The following is a 20341-nucleotide window of genomic DNA, read 5'->3' on the forward strand; positions in this document are numbered from 1 at the left end:
ATCTTTATTTTTAATTGGCCCTCAACATAAAGCAAGAGGCATATACAAGAGACCTTTGTATTCATGTTTAGAGTAGCAGAAAAGTTGTAACCTCTTTGGACTTTAAATAATAACTGCTACTATAGCCAAACTACAGCTATTATTCTCTAAACTTCTAAATAAATATACATATAAATGAAGCATATGCTACAGCTTGTAAGAGACCTGTACAAAACTTATTAAGGGAAACAAATGTCTATTTGGACCATTCATTTACTGCTATCTAAAGAATTAATATGGCAGTAAAGTTATTTGCCCTTCCTCCTCCCCATTCTTTCTTTTCTCCCCAAACACATACTCACATGCACGCACATAAACACACGCATTCAGACACCCCCACTATGGAGAAATGGCAACCCTGGAAACTTTTTTTAAAAGAGGAATTCCCTTTCTCTTAGATCATGGGTATTTAAGAAAGAGGGAGAGAGAGAGGAAAAAAAAAACAGCTTTTATGTTTTATTTTAATTTTCTGTGTGTGGAGAGCTGCTATGGCTCCATAATGTCCCAACCCTGCTTTCATCACGCTCATATTCTGGCAACACACAGGTTTAATGCAATTTGTCCTAACTTTTCATTTCAACCATTGCTTTTCTCAAAGTGGTCAGAGTTTAAAGACTGCAAAAGCAGAGGGAAAAGAAATACCACGGCAGGGGGAAAAAAACAAACCAACCCCCAAACTGGTGCTGGTATTCAGTGCATTGACACATTCTCAAATGTTTTCTCTGTAGTTATAACACAAAAGCGCTTTCTTCCCTGTTTTGATGTGTTAAAGACGGAAAGAGAGAGGACACTTCGAAGTGGTAAAATAAGTATTTGGAAAGCACAGGGAAAGTATTTCTCCTTTGAATGTCCAGAATGTGTCAATAATGTGTAGATACTCTACCATTTAATATTAATTAAATTTTAAAAGATGGAAAAGAGATGAAAAGTTAAATTTAGGCACATTGTCTCTCATGTGCTGAACTTTTAGCTATCAATGTTGCCTTCTGTTTTGCATAATTAGAAGTGCATCCAAAGCCAGTCACTTTACTGTGTGTAAAATAAGGATAACAAGGATGCTAAGTCTCCCTGAGAAGGGTGTGAGTGGATCAATAATACATTATTGTTTAATTTTGACATTTGGCAGAAGAAACCATAAACTTTTACTCCTGTAATGTCAGTAATCTGAACTAATTTTCCTAGGCAATATTATTTGCAGATTGTTTTACTGAGTGAAACAAATAAGAATTTGAAAGACAAAGATGACCTGATTCTTAAACACTGGCTCCTAGTCTAAGGACCAAATTCTCTGAGTTGAATCCCAGAGTCCTTCACAATTGTACTGTCTACCCTGGCTTTTTAAAAAAGATTTTAAAAGGTAAGCTAGACGATTTCAAAACTGATGAAAGTTATGCCACCATTCTTATTTATATCTAATTCATGTTTTAATATATAGTCAGAAGTTTTAGTAGACCTAGAGTACAAAGAAGTGTTTACTTAAATCAGTTTCTAAACCAGTAGAAACTAACTTCCCCAGAATATTTTTGATGTAATCATTTTAAGTCATTGTAATTAGAAGAACAATAAGATGACGAGAAACCAAGGCCCTCGGTTTTTCTATATGGCTGTATCATCCAGCTTCATAAAGTTACTTAATGATGTATTTTAAAATATTGTTTATGTGAATGTAAACTTACCCTAATTATATACTAAGAAATGTAGTCCATTTGATTTTTTCCCATTCCTTGCCTCAAAAATAAAACCTGCTCTGTTTGGAAAAAGCTGAGGCTTCTGTGATATCATGGACCTTTTTATATTTCAGCAAGGAAGTGGAGGTCATGGAGTCAAAAATATCAAAATTTTCAGGACCCAAGTTATTGCTGTAAGGTTTTATCCTTTCCTTTGTGAAGGCTGATGCAGATGGATTTCTAGTTTCCTTTCGTTTCTGTCCTCTTGTCTATGTGTTTTCTTTATTTGTATAAATTGCATTGTCCTTTCTATAAGAATGTTTGAGCACACTCTCCCTGATAGATTCTCATTCTCACTCCTCTCAGCTTGTTTGAGATTTAGAATGGGGGTGCTTTTCCTTATTTTAAAAGCTTTGCAATTTTAACTCCGAGAGCCAAGACTGGTTTTCTATCCATCGGGACCTGCTCAAAGGTCACCCTCAAGATCATAAGCCATGTTCACATCCTTCTCATGGGAAAATGATAAAATAATATCCACAGGCATCTGATACTAGGGGCATGGCCTGGACACACACCTTGCCCTCTTCCCCTTGACCTCTCATCTGCCCTGAAGAATGAATACATCCATCCCCAAAGTTGATGCTTCGAAGTGACCAGTCAGATGCTAGCAGGTCAGCTGGCTATCCTCTTGGATAGAGGGTCCATAAATTAAAGAAATGTTGGTGTGGTTGAAAGAGGAAGGTAGTCCAGCCCAAGGGAAGCCACGTAAATCTCTCCTGGAGCTTTGTTCCCAGTAGGGAGTGGGGGTGAGAGTTGGGGTAGCTGGGGGCTGTGGGCTGTTATTAATGCCCTGGCCTCCTGCAGTGGGTGCTAACTTGTTGTGCATGAGAGCTGCCACCATCCTTCCCAAACATCGGGCGCTTGGAAAAGTCAAGCACAGTTGAGCCCTGATTTTCATTTAATAGTCAAAACCAAGATGCATTTGGGCTATGATGATAGGACAGCTCCCTTGAAAAGATTATTTGAACTACAAAGGCATTCATTTAGGGCTAGCAATGTTGCAAAAGGGCCCGCTAGAAATTAGCAGCCTGTCCTGGTATTTGGAGAGCAAGAGTGACAACTTATTGGAAGTTCTCAAGGAATCATTTATATTTCACACTCCACTAGGCAGCTGATTTGAGATTGTCTGTTAGCATAACAAAGGCTCTGAGCCTGTGAACTTCAGAAACCTTTCGACCTCTTAGCTGCTGGCATGAATAGCCCCCAGTCCTGCCTATAGAGATCTCCCAAAGCTCCCCTGTTCGTGGCTAAATTGTTAATCAGGGTAATTTAATATAGTTTTCAATATGCCTCATCTCTTATTGGGAAAGGTATTCACAGCTTCCCTACCCCTGAAAAAAAAAGTTCTTTTATTCAACTGTGAGAGGGGCAGCTGCAGACAGACCCCCATCCCTTGCTTCTCCCCCCAATCCTTCACAGCCGCAATGTTCTGAGCAGCAACCATAGAGAAGGGCCAGAAAGAGAAACTCAGAACGACGATCCGATCCCCTGGCATGCACTCCACCCTGAACCTGAAACTCCAGCCTATTTATGCTGGGAACCGCCAAAACAAAAACCCAAGGCTCAACCATAACTGAAACCTCAGAGTCACACACACACACACACACACACACACACACACACACACGCCACACCTCCTTCTCCACCCTCCCTTCACCAACACCCTTCCCCTCCCCCCTCATCTCCCAACTAAGCTTCTCTTGTGGTTCTGGATAAAACGCACCAGACCCCAAGGCCTGCTAATTTTCATTTCTCTCACTCTGTCCAGACAGCCCACACCGTCCTGCACGCTCCTTCACACAGTCACACTCGGCCTGGCCCCTGCATCCACTCCCAGTGTCATATACACTTGCTCTCGCCTGCTCCCTCGTACACTATCAATTCACATGTACATTAGTTAGCTGAAAAGAGCCGGAGCACAAATATATTCATTTTAATCCAGTTAAGACCTAAGAGGTCTCATAGGATATTATTCAATAGTTTGAAAACTAAGTATAAAACTCAGATTTTGCTACGCTGTCTCATCTCACAGAGGCCTACAGTATGCCTTTCTTTCACTTTATACCATGTATGTATTCTAAAAAAGTAAAATAAAAGCGAATAAAAAAACAATCACAAGCAAAATACCCAGCTTCCGGCAGGCACTATGCTCAAATATTATTATCTTTTTAATGACTGTTTCTAGCACCCATGTGCACATCAGAATAGCAATTTTATACAAAGAAAGAAAAAGTATGAAGTCACTAATTACATTTTTAAAAATTAAAAATAAAAGGATACAATCTCTTAAACTTATTTTCTCTTTCTTTTCCACGTGAGCATTTTAAGGCATCTCCAAAGCATATCTGAGTGTTTCTGGATTGCTTTGGTTGTGGTTTTCTGTGTAATTGGTGCTCTGTCTTTGTGCGAGTTGAGACTCTGTGTATTGCTTCTTTCTGGAACAGCCATTTCTCGATTGTGCCCCGTTTTGGTTGGTGTGTTTGTCTCTCAGCCTCCTGAAGTTGGATAAAGGCAGGATGTAGTGCCTGAAGTATTTTCTTTGATTTTTCTTTAGTTAGAGTAGTCCCTGATGGGGGTTGGGAGATTTCTTCACTCACTTGGGTTCCTAATCTAGAATCTCAAAACTGCTGGGAGGTGGGAGACCAATTTCTATTTACAGCATCAAGGAAAGGATTATTAAACCTCCAAAATCAGAAGTACAAACATAGATTTACACTTAATAAAACAAGACAAAACAAACAGCCCAGCTTCTTTCCCAAAATATTTTTTTTGGAATTAAAAAAAAGATTAAAATATAGGTTTACTGCCCAATTTTAATATCTAAACAATGCCCAGAGGTGACATGTTAAAACAGAAAATAAAATAAATGTATCTGTGGTTATATTATATGGTAGTCCTAAAGTCTGAATTTTCCTTTTTTTTAAAAAAAGGAATCTGACAGTTTTAATTTCAACATTGTGGAAGTTTTTAGATTATAAATGTTTTTGCCAATAATCTGTGTATTATTCATTTTAATCGTGTCCCTTTTGGTTTATTCGGTTTTGTAAGTAGTGATTTCCATTTTCTCAGTGTTTTAAACCAAAATATTTAAAAAATATTAATTGATAGTTATTATAAATTTGTGGGTAAGTATGGCTGGTTTCTTTTATAAAAAGCCAAAACTATGAAGTTGTTCATATATAAATATCACAATTTCAACTTTCGTAAGGTGTTTAGAGTAAAAAAATTATGGCTTTAAGCACAAGAAAGAAAAAATACACAATTTGCCTTTTTTCAATGCTTTTGCTTAACATTTTTTTCATTAGGTTTTTTCCTCATTAGAATTTATGATCCATGTCGATCATTACACTTTCACATCTCTGATTTCTGTTAAATTTTCTGACAGAGGCTAATAAATATAAGGGAGCAAAAAGGCCTATTTGCTTTCATCTAAGGTGCTGAATATTTTCAGGTTGTTTGTATTTGCATTGAAATCTTTTCCATGTTCTTAATTTAAATTATTACAATTTGATTGAAATTAATTCTATTTGGAGCTAAGATGTAACAGGGTTTTTTTTTTTTTTTTTTTTTTTTTTTTTTTAAGGAATTAAACAATGTGATTTCGCTAAATTACAACGTTTTCTTTGGCTTGAGCCATCTAACACCCTCTCCAACATGGCACAGTTTGGGCTTCATATTTGTGGAACAAGAATGGTTGGGGGGAGAAGGATGTATATTTGGAATGGTGTTTGACAGGGAGAATGAACGCAGACACCAGAACAATTATATTACAATCCCATTGGGAATGCCAGCACCAAATTTAGCCAGACTGATGGGGTACTGTCTAGACGGTCCCTTTTGTGTATCAGCTGTTTTTTCCCTGCTTTATTGCACTGCCTGAATGTGTGAGTTGAACATGCATATGGATCCCAAGCATAACCATTCCTGCAACCATACATTGCTATTAAACTTCTCTCATTTGGCTAGGAATCAAAGGTTGTGTATTCCTACTATATTCCTTTACAATATTTTGTAATTAAAATGCAGCTTCCAGATTAGTGGCTTAACAAAGGTCATAAGACAAAGTAGAAGGTGCCTACGCTCTTTCTTTACATGAAGAAAATGTACAAATGTACTAGGTAAACATTTCTATCTTCTCAAATATGTCCACCTCTTTTCTATAGAAGTAAAAAGAAACCAGAAGGAAAGGAATTAAAACAATGAGAGGAAAGAGGCACAGTACATGTAAATTACCACCTTTCTTTTTGAAAAGGGCAAAGGATAGAAAGAAAGAATATTTATTTAATGTTTACAGTGTAATTAACGGCAGTGTGTGCTTTTCCTTTTTTTTTTCTTTTCTCCTCTTTATTTGGTAAACCAAATGGAGTTCAGTAATCAGTTCTTGTGAAGTCTTAGAATGGATTTTCAAACTCTTTTAAATACACGCTTGCACAATTGCTTTTGTGTTGTTGAGCATATAGGAAATCCTAGAGACATTTCAGATCTAGGCAACTGTCAGGATTTTGTTTTGTTTGTCAAGATGGTGCAGGAAGGGTAGGGCTTACTTATATATGAATACAGTATCCACATAAAACATTCATTGTTCAAAGGAGCAGAAATGTACCCCTAAATAGGAAGCTCACTCCACGGGTGATGGGTACTAAGGTTGGATGCCTTTGCTAACAACCAAGAATTTGAAACGAACTCAAATTCATTATTACAATTAGAAAGTAAGAAACAGAATAATGCATTAATATTAATGAATGTAGGTATCAGATCCGCCTCTTTCTGTAAAAGGTTTATCAGCAACTTTTGTCTACAGTCACCAAAAATTGAAAGGTATGAGAAATTGGAATTCTACAGGATGTAAGTCATTATAAATAAAATTATTGTCTTGTAGTAGGATCCAAAATGAATCCACTGTTTCAGGAAACAGGACCCCACATTTCACAGCACAAATAACTTTAGTTAATATGTACACACAAACTTTGTTTGGAAAAGGAATTCGACTTTCCATTTGCTGAAATTGTTTTCCCTTAGCAAAGAGAAGAGCCAAAAGTTTTACCATAAAGAAAAAAAATCAAGGTTAAAAGTGATAAAAAAAAAATTTGTATAGTTATATCCTTGTTTCATGCATTAAATTTTGTCTGACTAAATGGTAAAATTTAGATTTTTTAAATAATAATTTTCTATGCTTTTCTGCTGAAATTTAATAACTACCATGTACTATGGACAACGAAGATTTTATTCATCTTTTGAGGACTAGATATTGAAGAGAGGTCTGTAAGAAAGAGAAAGTAAATTGTATTCCCAATTTTACTGAACAGGATAAAACAAGAAGTGATCTATTTTTTGGTTTGAAACATTATATCAGCAAATCAACAATCATAAAATATGACCAGTGACACAGGATTGGGAAAATTCCCTGACTGAAAGAGGGGAGGAGATTGAACAAATGACATTAAACATGGAGACCTTGAGTAGGCACTTGTAGGCACTGGTATTAGCAATCTCTGAGGCCTAACTTTGGTACTATTAAGAAAAAATATAACCAAAGGCAGGGGCAGAGAGCAAAAGAAGCCAAGACTGAGAAATAGAGAAAGCAAGAGGAAAATGGTGGTGGGTGGGTGGGTTGGGGGTGGGTGGCATGCAGGGGTAGTGAGAGAGAAAGCAAGAAAAGGGGAGCAGAGAATGAATATTCTAAGCATTGTTTTAATCTAAAACAGAGACGCTTCCAGGAGAATGAATTTCAATGGAGCTGAGCCAAAAATAATTATAGAGATTTTCTTGTTTTGTTTTGTGAATGAAGAGCATCTCTTTTCTCTGGAGATGCGAGAGTGAGAAAAAACCAGAGCCAAGAGATTGAAGTGATGCCCCTCTGCCCCTTTACTTCCACGCACCACAGTGGCAGACCTTTCTTTCTTCCCTTTTCCAAAAGCTATTGGCACCGAATTGTGCTAGGAAGAGAGGGACGTGGCAGCAGCCCTCAAACCTTAGCTGGATTTTCTATTCTAACAATAGCTTGTTTACTTGATAAGGCTGAAGTATTGAAATTGGAAGCAAGATTGGTGGTGGTAGGGGAGCGGTGGGTGGGTAGGGATACATAGTTTAGGTTCTAGAAATAAAATTGAGCTATTTACAACTAAGAATATTCCCCTATTTGAGATACTTGAAACTTCCTTTGGGGTTTGTTTTACCAATTATATTTGTTTCCTTGTTTTTCATCATCAATAGCAAGCTACTAAAGGAAATAAAGTATTCTCTCAATTTTCCTCCATTTTCTCTGTGATGTAAAATCTTCATCTTGGAACATTTTTACAGGGAAAAATTGTCATTTGTTAAAATAGCTTGAGCTATGACTGAATTGTTGTGAAAGCAATATAATATACTCTTCATGAAAGCAGGAATAAAAGGCTTTATACTAATATGAAATACACAGGATTGGAGGAGAAACCCACTAACATTAATAGACTTTTGTGACAGAGTAATCATAAACAACTCAGAATTAATACCTAAAGACTATTAATTTTCTTAAGTTAAATTGACTTACATAAAAATCACACCAGTAAGTACTGTCAGAACCTGGATATTCTCTCCAAATCTCTTATTTTAGGTGTTATGTTGTGTTAAAGACCCTGTTGTCATTTTTATCATTCAGACATATTAATTCTACAAGTAGGCTTAAGGTATCACTTTTGTCTTTGTGTTGCCTGAGGTTTTTTTTTTTTAAAGCAATATATTTCAGAAACTTAAGAACCAGTTCTTTTCCTCTACATCATATTTTACAACTTGTAAAAATTAACATTTATTCTTATAAATATTTGACCTGCTAAGTTTTAACAGTTTAGTGACCCAGTAGAAGAACAGCATAGAGAGTTGTAAATTTAATGGCTTAACACCAAAACGACCTTGATATGAATTAAAAACAAGAAAAAGTATTTATGCTATATTTGTAGCCAAGATTATGGATAGGCTTAAGGATAAACTCAGAAAGTAGCAAAACTAGATATATTTTCCTTTAAAAGTTTTACAGCTGAAAATTGTTTTTCTGTCAAAGAACTATTAACATATATAGTAGTTAGCAGTAAAGATATATGATTTTATTACGTAGATACTTTTTTTATTTTTTAAAGATGAAAAATGTCTTCATGTACGTGGGACTTTATTTAGGGATTTCCAAACATGTTTTAAATGTCACTGTGAATATATTGTGTAAATCTGTGAATATGAGCTTTATGAATCCACATTTAATTTAATTAATCATATTGATTCACTTGACATTTTTCTCCTCCTGAATCCCTCCTCCCCGCTTTTTTTCATCTCTCTATTAAAAGCATTTCTTTCACAGTAGTCGACTAATTTTTGAAGTAGATTTTACAAAATAAAACTGACAATGGTTTTTGAAGAACTTTTAAAAGCATTCAACTTATATATTTTTTTTTTGGAGTGGTTAAATGAGTATTTAAGAATTCAAAGTACTTAATTACACTAATCTTAACATTATATTTAAAAACCCAATCCCCCTAATGAGTAGATCTACTTTTTAAAGAGAACAATTATTAATAATCACTATGCTGTATGCCAAAATAAATGTATGAAATTAGCAACAAATATTTATTTTTCCAAGTTTTTAAAGAAAACATTACCATTTTAAAAATCAAATAGCTTGCAAAATAGCAACAGATTTAATAATTTTTTTATTCAAAATCTCAGTAGATACAATTTCAGAATTTATGGTTGGTTATGCTGTATCATTTAAATTGCCAAGAGAAAATGTTAGTCTGCTAAAACATTTAGAATATGATACATAATAATTTGTTATTAATGACAATGTAATATATCACACTAACATGTGTATTTACTATCAAGCTCTACAACTGATTAGAAAATGAGGCGATAAAGATAGATTTACAATGAATACATGTCCCAAAGATATTAATGATAATAACTAAGCAAAAATGAATACAGATCCTTTGGTATGTGCACCAGGGTTTCTATATTTCACAAGAATATACAGATATATGTATACAGGTATGTGCAATATAGATAGATTTGTCATTATTTTAACATTGATCATCATATAATAAAATGGATATTTAAAGGTTCTATCTTGACCAATTCCTTTCTACACCCAAATTACTAAACCAGTTTTAGAGTTTAGTAACTCAAATTACTAAACGCAGAAAAGTTGCATTTCACTTGAAAGCAACCATGGAAATTGCACCAAAGGTAGTCTTATTTGTTTGCTCTTTTCATTTTGTAGTGGTATGGAGTCCAGTATATGGCTGTAGGGAGGAGGAAGTAGCAAGAAGCAATGAAAGGATTAGGATGGAAACTTCCTCGAGCTTCACGGGCTTGTTTGCTGGCCACAGATGCCATTATGGTATATAGATAAGATATGCTTAATATTAAGACTTTAAAAAGAGCCTCCACATTCCTGAAAATTCTGAGGCAAAGCTGAACCTCTTTCTTTAGACCGTATACTTCATTCCCGTTGGCCCAGGAAGCCTGGCTAAAGATAGTCTCATCCAGCTCACACGCTTGGGTTTTGTCATTTCATGTCATAACCTCCACATTCCTTAAATGTAGTTTAAAAATGTGTTAAACAGAAATGCTGATATAAGCCTAAATGCAGCTGTACTTGCTGTTTCTGCTCTAACTTCATTCATGGTAGTGGATTTAGTTAAAAGGGCCCAGAACAACCATGCTTAACAGTAAGGAAGCAAAATCCTCTTGGCTTCAATGAGGGTTAGGTGTACGTAAGAGCAAAATGAACATTAGATATTTGCGACAAATACCTTCTGTGGAAATGTACACATTTCATTAATGTCCTCTCTAATGTATAGAAAAATATGCCACATTATGAATAAAGCCCCGTTTGCTTTTTTCCTATATTAAATGCTATTATATGTATCTTGAACATATGGAATATGCAGTAACATTTATGATAGTAATAGCTGACACCAAATAAGAACTGTTAGTGATCCTTGGTGTCTATTTAATCATAATCAAGGACTACCTGGTAAGCATTAAGTGACAATAAAGGGTATTCTTGCTAAAATATTATATGAGTGGGTAATAGAGAAAATGGTCACTTAGACAGAAAAGTCAACAGAAAATAGCAGTAATTATATGTGCCTTGTACATGAGCATACTGTATTACATTCAATGTACCATTGTACAATGTGCTATTACGGGGGGAAAAAAAAAAACAAAACCATGGTACCTCTCTTTGGTGATACAGCTGCATTTAGAAGTTTCCCAGAGCACAACATTTAGCTTTTCCAAGTGCTTTTTTGGTAGAATTTCCCCTCCCAGTTAAAAACTGGTTTTCATCACACAACTGCATAATTATTTTTCTACAACTAACTATAATTACTTGTTTTGTGTATCTCTACTAGAGGGATTCAGTGTTTGCTGTTCTACCTCATAAAATGTATCTGTATTAGAGGCATGTGAAAAGGAGTATTGACCTTATATAATATATTGCTATATTGGTAGGGGCACACAGCTCTAATTCTTTGTAAAGGGCACAAAAGTCTATATTGCTTTGAGTTTTCCTTTTTGAATGCTATGTGAGTTTTCTGACTAAAGCATAAAATTGAAGGTATCTGAAGACAAGAAACTTCACAACATGGAAATTACTTAGTACACAAAGAGACTTTCTCTCATATAGAGATACAATGGGTAACTGAATAAAAAAGGCTGTTGGAGGGATTTGTTGATAGTGGCATCATAGAAAACTCTGGAATCATTGATTGTGAGATTTGTCAAGCCAGAAAATCAGACACTGATTTTAAATCATTCAAGAATATGTAATCATTTTATGTCATTCACAAAGCTCTCCACAAATAAAAATAAAATTAAGCCCCTCCTGCCACAGTCTTCTTTTATCTACAACAGTTGTTCTCTTTCTGTCTTTTCCTTCCAACTCCCATTTGTCTATCGTACTTTTTTCTTTGAAGTTCTCTTTAATCCTTGCTTTCCGATGTCCCTCCTTAGTCTTACTCACCAGTGACGCTGATAAAAATAAATAGTCTATTTAAAACAGATGAGTCAAAGCCAAAAAATAAATGACTGGTGTGTACCTTACTATTATTTTTAAAGTAAAACTACACCTGTGGCATTGTCTTAAATTTTTTGTATAATTTTAAAAACAAACTACAAAGAAAATGGAGGAGAACTGAAGTACTGTTTAATGTCTCTGAATTTATTTGTAAATATACATAATGTTAAATGCAGTGAAGCCCTAGTGAGACTACTTTTGTGCTTACTGATCCCAGGGTGCAGAAAGAATTAGCTTATCCAGGAAAACTCAAAGTCATAATTAGTCTTGTGAGTTATAATAATCGGGTCTCATCCTGCATTTCTTTCTCATGTGGTACTCCCAGTGGGAGTTCTGCATGAAAAAGGACTACGGGATTGGGCATTAATAATGTTATACCTGTGAAATATGAGCATTTTCCTACAGTGCCAATCAGTAAAATTAGAAATCTGCCCCATCTTGGTCTTACTTCCTTCAGTTAAAAAAATAACATCAATATATATTTTTCCAATTCCAATAAAAACCTCTTAGTTTTTAAAATGTCTCTTGAAATTAGAAAATAAAAATGAGTTTATCCCCTAACTAAATATATCTTTTACTCTTAGCTTAGTTATAAGTATTACTGTAATTAATTTTTGTTTAAAATAGTTAGTAACACCTAAGTTTTACATGGTTTCCTCAAACAAACAAACAAAAAAATAAGTAAGAAAAGAATCAATGAAACTCAGTGGAAACCTATCTTTATTCCCAAGGATCTCAGATAAACTTGCAATACTTTTTCCTAATTTGGCTATTCAGGTCTCTCAAACACTGTTGACTGACTAAGCTGACCAATCCAGCCTAAATTAAAGGGGAGAAAAAGTGCAATAGCTTGCAAACCCTAAGATGTTGACATTTTGTGAAACAGAAATATTCCTTCGAAGAATTACATTATGAGGAACTGCCAACTAGGATTAGAAAAATAGGCTAAATGGAATAGTAGTTGTACACCCATCTAAAGTTCAACACTGCACAGCTTAATAACTCTAAAAATTTAGACAATAGTCCATCGACAAGTGAATAGATAAACAAATCCTGGTATAGTCCAACAATGAAATATTACCCAGCAATGTAAAATAATAAACCACGAATACATTTTACAACATGGAAGAATCAACATAATTATTCTGAGTGGAAGATGCTAGACAAAAATGAGTACAAATCATTTATGTAACATTCTAGGAAATTCAAACTAACGTATAGGGACAAAAGCACATCAGCAGTTATCATTGGGGAGGGTCAGGAGGCAGGAATTACAAAGAGGCATGAGGAAACTTTGGGAGGAGTGATGGATGTGTTCATTATCTTGATTGTGGTAATGGCTTCACAGGTGTACACATAGAGATACATTTAAACTATATAGTTAAATATGAGCAGTTTGTTACATATCAATTTTACCTCAGTAAAGCTGTTAAGGCCCAGCATGGTGGTTCACATCTATAATCTCAGAACTTTGGGAAGCCGAGGTGGGAGAATTGCTTAAGAGCCAGAGTTTGGGACCAGCCTGGGCAACATAGCAAGACCCCATCTCTGAAAAAAAAAAAAAAAAAAAAGAAAAGAAAAAAAAGAAAAAGCCAAGCATGATGACAGGTGCCTGTAGTCCTAGCTACTTAGGAGGCTAAGGCAGGAGGATCCCCTTGATTCCAGGAGTCGAAGGTTACAATGAGCCACATTTGTGTCACTGCACTCCAGCCTGGGTGACAGAGCGAGACTTTGTTTCTAAAATAAGTAAATAAAGCTGTTAAGTATAAATGGACCAACTAAAATGGATATAGCAACCAATCAGAATGGATGCCAGCCAGTAACCAAAAATTTCAAACCATAAGTTTCAGAGTTATCTGGGACCATGAATAGTTGAATGTAAAGAATTTGGGGATTCAGACTGCCCTCTTCAACCCCTAGTTGATGTTTATGAACTCTGTTTTAACTTAAAAGCTTTTTCTATTTTTTCCTGCTAAAAAAGGATACAGTCTTGAATGCGGTGAGCATCACATTTTAGATTCTTTCTCTAGCAGTGCTACAAACTGTGTGACTTAGGGCAGGTGACTAATGTCTGAATATGACCAGACAATCGTTCGAGGCAGAGGTAAATTGAAAGATTCTTTTTTCTAGAGAAAATAGAATCTCTCCATCAAGCATTTTGACTTTACAGTTTGTGTTTTTTTTCCACAACATCTCCAAAGGTTTTTCTCTTCCCTCTCTTTACCACCACATGTGTGACAAAAACGGAGTGGGGGTGTTCACTGGAGGATGTTGTTAGTCAAACAGAAATTCCCTGAATATATTTGCCTATGGTGGATATCACTATGTAAGCTGATAAATTTCAGTTTGTTTAAGCCAAAAATTTATTAAAATCCACAATAAGGTGCAAAAACATCGTATGGAGACTATCCTGAAATGAAGCACTAATAACTGATTTACCTAATAAAGTGTCTTGTTTGGTACAGAGCACATAACTGAGATAACTCCAGGTTGTTATTTTTATTGTTCTATTTCTTACTTACAACGAAGTTTTTAGGTGCGTAACTTGAGCTAGATCAGTCCCCATCTTAAGAGAGAAGAAAATAATTTGTAAGAACCTCAGGGACTAAGCTAAAAGTCAATAAACATATGGGAAAAAAGACTGGAAGCAAATTGAATACATGTGCAAATTGACATTTTACCAAAAGAACATAGTTAGAACTTTAGGTTTATTAAGCATATGTCAGTAGAATTGAAACCAAAATCTATTTAGCAAGTGGAATGTATTTGTGAATACAGAAATACATGTATTTTACATTACCTGAAAAGCACATTTTTCCATATTATGACTTAAACTTATCCTGATGTTAGAGATATAATATTTTAAATGTGTTGATGAAAACATTTTTATTTAGAGAATTAGGTGTATTTTTGTTTTGTAAAATGTTTGTCTTTTTGCCTGGGTCAATCCTCATACCTCATAATTAGATTTCTGCATATAAGATTTGCAATAAGAAAAATGTATCATTGACCTTGGACATGAACTTCTAACTGGTCTTATGTTGATGTGTTGATCTCCTGCATGTTAAACCTTTATACAGTAGGTATGGTTATAATCTTTGTTCTGAATGTTTTATCAAAGGGGAAAAAAATGAGAAAGATTCAATTTCTTTTCCTTTTCCTTTGTACTTTGCTCATGTCTTCTGTTTCCCTTTTTAGTGTGTTCTTTCCTCTCACCTTCCTCCACTCCTGTCACTTCATTATTTAGCTAATGATTTTTTTTCTTCTATTAATGTTGGTCAATGACCCAGACATTGTCTTCATTCTGAAGTGAAATTGATTTAGGCAAGTCCTCTGAACTATTCCTTGACTATGCTTAGAATTAAAGAGCTCTTCAGATACATGAACTATTCCTTTTTGTTCAGTATCTGTGATATTGTTTTCTTTTGTTTAATCTCTTTGCTCAGGATTTTAACTAGGACCAGTTCAGTGACGAAGGAATTCAAAAGACTTAAGAGATTCCACCACTGCCACCCCACCTGATTTCTGATGTTCCATATAATCCAATGAAACAAATACACCTCCTTTCCCTTCAGACTATGTGAGAAGGGATCCAAAACCAAGCAGTTTGGAAGTCAGTACACAGAGTTTGCCCTGTGCTTGGCTTCCTAGAACTAGGGACTCTTGCTAGAAAAACTCAAAGGGGCCTTTGGTGTTGAGACGAAGATCTCTGTCCAAGCTGATTTCTTTTCTCGGTAGAATCAACTCTTGCTGTTCAGCTGTGACTTCCTGTTTCTGAGATGCTCAGCTCAATTAACTTCTCATCCCTCCCTGGCTCCTAATCTGAGGGGAGATATAAATCAGCATCATATTTATTACATGTTATGGCCACATTCTAGATGTCTATGTTTCTTATTAGTATATATTGACAAAAATCTGCCCTACCTATCTCACTGGATTCTCTTTTGGATCCAATGTGATAATTTATGTGAAATCTTTCTGCAAACTGTAAAGTATGATAAAAATATAAGGTGGTTTTACTGGAAACAACTGAAGACTAGGAGCTGATGTGACATGGCAATATCAACCAGGTACATATTGGTTGATTCAGACCCTTCATACTTTTGTTAATAGATCCTGACATCACCTTGTACCTTGTTTGTGCAAATACACCTTTTTTTTTTTTTTTTTTTTTTTTTTTTTTTAGTTCACAGAGAATCAGATCATTAGGTAGCAACAATGAGTTGCTCCTTGTGGCATTTTACCATGTTAATATATAGGTGGTGTATAATTGTCAGCACTGAACCATTTGAGTGTAGAGAATATTATAATTTTAAAAATCTTGTCTTCTCAGAAGAAATGTGGAAAAAAAAAATCTATGGTCAAGGCATTTAGATGATATCTTTAACAAGTTTTATCCTCTATTACATTTCCACACACCCACTCTCCCCAAAACCTAGACTTTCTGGCTAGGTACAATTGCCCTTACCTGTAAAGTCCAGCAATCTGGGAGCAGAGGTGGAAGGATTGCTTGAGGATAGGGATCGGAGACCATCCTGGGCAACAGAGAGATACCCTGTCTCTGCAAAAAAATTAAAAAATTAATTGGCCGGGTGCAGTGGCTCACGCCTGTAATTCCAGCACTTTGAGAGGCCAAGATGGGCAGATCACCTGAGGTCGGGAGTTCGAGACCAGCCTGACCAACATGGAGAAACCCTGTCTCTACTAAAAATACAAGATTAGCCAGGCGTGGTGGCACATGCCTGTAATCCCAGCTACTCAGGAGGCTGAGGCAGGAGAATTGCTTGAACCCAGGAGGCGGAGGTTGCAGTGAGCCAAGATCTCACCATTGCACTCCACCCTGGGCAACAAGAGCGAAACTCCGTCTGAAAAAAACAAAAAAAAAAAAATTAGCTGGGTGTGGTGGCATACCTGTAGTCCCAGCTACCTGGGGGGCTGAGGCAGGAAGATCCCTTGAGTCCAGGAGTTCAAGGCTGCAGTAAGGTATCATCACGCCACTGCTCTCCAGTCTGGGTGGCAGAATGAGACCTTGTCTCAAAAAAAAAAAAAAAAGAAAACACTTTTCTTTTTCTCTCATGATCCATTAACATAAAGTCACTTTCTATTTCACTATTATAAATAGTTACAAATGGAATGAATTTATTAATTAATGACTATCATAATCACTATTAATTACTCTTAACTGTACAGCATTTCATATAATCTGTTCCATAATTCTTCATCTTTAAAAAGAATTCAGAGTTACCCCTGAAAACAATGAAACAGACAATATCAGTTATGGACTATAATCAGAATCAAAAAACAAAAGTATTTAGCACTTCAAAATGAAGAGCTAAACAGACATTGCATATCTTTATGTTTATTTTGCCTGCATCAGATGAAATTTCTTAAAATTGAAAAAAGCAGACCCAGCGTGGTGGCTCATGCCTGTAATTCCAGCACTTTGGGAGGCTGAGGCAGGAGGATCATCTGAGGTCATGAATTCGAGACCAGCCTAACATGGAGAAACCCTGCCTCTACTAAAAATACAAAATTAGCCGGGTGTGGTGGCACATGCCTGTAATCCCAGCTACTCGGGAGGCTGAGGCAGGAGAATCACTTGAACCCAGGAGGCAGAGGTTGCAATGAGCTAAGATCAAGCCATTGCACTCCAGCCTGGGCAACAAGAGCAAGACTCCGTCTCAAAAAAAAAAAAAAAAAAGACATTGAAAAAAAAAAACAGAATACAATATCATATTCTATTGTGTACATTTCTTGTATTTATCAACTAACCAAGGAATATGGTGACCTCACATTTTTATCTATACAAGTTTGTAACATTTGGATAGGCAAAGAACAATTTTATCTACTTTCATTAACATTTTCACAAAAAATTAAGAGACGGTAGTTTTCAGAGCCTAAGAATTATTTGCAAGAAGTTGATGTTTATTGGAAAACAAAACATTATTTTATTTTATCATTATTTTATTTTTTATTTTTTGTCAGTACATAGTAGGTATATGTATCTCAAAACATTATTTTAATTTACGCCTGAAGAAACTTATTGTTTAGAATCTACCAATTTTCATGTATTTACTTTAGCTAAAATGATATCCTTTGCTATACGCATTATTTATCTGTAACTAATTATTTTTATAGACTGTTTACTATCTAAAGAACAACACATCACGTCAACACTTTGTCTAATACAATGGCAAGCAGCAGGAACAAATTGTACAAAATCCTGTTTCAAAATAAGCAAAATTAGCTAAGGGGGAGACCAAAGTAGCCTAAGCAGATATCAGAGCAGAAACAGTTATATATGAGATAAAGGCAAAGTTTTTTGCCTTAAGATCTCCTAGAATGAAGTTGAGGTAGAGGAGCTGAAAATGACATATAATTAGACATATATTTTATCTTTTTCCGGAATAGTTTACTCTATTATTCCCTCCTATTGACTATTTGTGACTCAATACAGTCGTCTCTAACTGTGGATACAGTTGAAATATTTTACCCCACTTCTTAAGACCATGTATCTCAAGGAAGATGCTGCATGACATCTTTCAAGATGCCGTTGTATAAGAACTTGCAAGTGTACACCTGGTTTATGAAAAATGGCCTGGATAAAAATAAGATATTCTGCAGAATCCTATAAATCCCTCTACTAATGCTCCCTGGTTTCTGTCTGTAATTCCGGCTGGTTTCAGTAGTTGCTTATCCTCAGTTCTTGTCTTTGCCTTAGAATTTGGCTTTTTCCTTATGACACCCAGTAGTCACATTTAGCTGCCTTTTATCACCCACCTGAACTAAGGTCCCCTAGCTTTTTGATAGTACTCTCATTGCCTTCTTCCTGCAGTCTCATTGTACCTCATTCCACATTGTGCATTGTCTGACAGCTGTGTGAGGTGTCTTATCTATTTTAGCATACATGATTGGTCAGTTCAGGAAAATAAGCACTTTATTTTTATACTTAGTTGACCACCTGGGAGGCCAATTAGGAAATTGCTGCATAAAGTAGTCAAAGACTGTGAGATTCAGAACTAAGGTGGTAACAGTGAGGATGGAGAAATAAAAGGTTTAAGAGCTATTAAAGACAAATATCAACAGATTTGATGACTGTTTGGGTAAAGGAGCAAAAGACAGGAAATTCACCAATCATGCTTTATTCCTGGCTCAAAACATTGAGGTGATATGAAGCCATTTATTGAAGTGGTGATCAGAGGAGGAAAAGCAGATTTGGGATGAGGAAGATGTGATGAATTCAGTCACATAATTGAATCATAGGAGTGTCTGTAAGACATCTAAGTTGTGATGCCTGGTGTTTAGTTGAACATTGGGTCTGCAGATCAGGCAAGAATTTTGGCTTGGGATAAACATTTGAGACTAGAGTATTTTTAAAGGGACCTAATGGTCAAACGTATTAAAGGAAGTCAAAAAATCACATACAATAAGGAATAAAACCTATTGGATTCACCACAAGAGGCTATTGATGAATATGGCAAATGGAGTTTTAGTAATTTGGTGGGGGCAGAAGCTAGAATTCAGTGGATGGAGAAATAAATTGGAAAGTACGGGAACAAAATGTCCTACCTTATAATAACAAGCAGATTTTTATCTCCTCTTAGAATTAAGAACCAGAATTACTTTCATATTTTCTAAAAAATTTAAAATGAGATCTTCTACCTCTCTTCCACATCTATTCTCTATTTTTCCTGTCTAGGTATGTCTGCTGGTATTTATTTTAAAGAAACAACATATACAAAATATTTAGCACAAACCTTTGCGTAAGTCCTCAAATACTGTAACTATAGCCATTTCTAATTATCTAAATCTAATCCACTCCTGAAAACATGTGAGAAGGCAAATTTTTGTGTAGCAGAAGCAAATAATTTATATTGTAAATAGGAAAAATAATAATGCATTCTTAGTACATGCAAAACCCCAACAATTTCTTCAATAATCAATAAAACTCTCTTAAACATTTACTTGATAATCTACTAAGAATTTATGCATTATAAAAAGCACCTAATACTTGATTGTTTAACATTTAATGAACATATTATTGGATACATTTGTGTAAATTATAGACAGTTTCAGATATGAACTGCATGTTCCACCTACACTGCAATTAGAACATGTGTTCTAATATAGACAGACAAGAAGATAATATAATATGTAAAAAATACATATTGATGTAATTTACACAGCAAAATAAAAGAGGACTTTTAAAAAAAATTGTTACTTTTCTGAGGATTAATGGTGAGGGAGATCTTTTCATTTAATAATACGTACCGCCTTTTAAGAAGGAAAACATGAAGCACCATCCTATCCAGACGATGTTTGAAAAATGAATGCAGTGTATTCAGCATTCTCTTGTACAACCCTCTGGAAATTACATGGAGAATCCTTATAACAAATTTAGATTCAAATGTTAAATTTGGGATAAATGTTCTAAAAAGTCCCTAGTACTATTATGTACACCTGTAGTGTAATCTGAGAGTGCAGTTGTTATGGAATATGGGCAAAAACATAGAAGCAGAGGAGTGGTTCT

General features: G+C 35.3%; 2 long non-coding RNA genes across 3 annotated transcripts in view; one reads left to right on the forward strand and one right to left on the reverse strand.

Moving 5' to 3' along the window:
• Window positions 1–20341, forward strand: part of LOC103885237 — a 48376-nt gene that overhangs the window by 5442 nt on the left and 22593 nt on the right. The gene's annotated exons all lie outside the window — the stretch shown is intronic.
• The window catches only part of LOC103885236, a 28183-nt gene continuing 24639 nt past the window's right edge, over window positions 16798–20341 (reverse strand). For both annotated transcript variants that reach the window (XR_648191.4, XR_001903540.3), the window contains exons 6-7: window positions 20083–20196; window positions 16798–16839 (exon numbers count right to left, since the gene is read on the reverse strand). This is a non-coding gene — a long non-coding RNA (uncharacterized LOC103885236). The remainder of the gene's footprint in view (window positions 16840–20082; window positions 20197–20341) is intronic.

The sequence above is a fragment of the Papio anubis genome, chromosome 5, assembly GCF_008728515.1.
Source record: "Papio anubis isolate 15944 chromosome 5, Panubis1.0, whole genome shotgun sequence".
In the NCBI taxonomy this organism is placed as follows: Eukaryota; Metazoa; Chordata; class Mammalia; order Primates; family Cercopithecidae; genus Papio; species Papio anubis.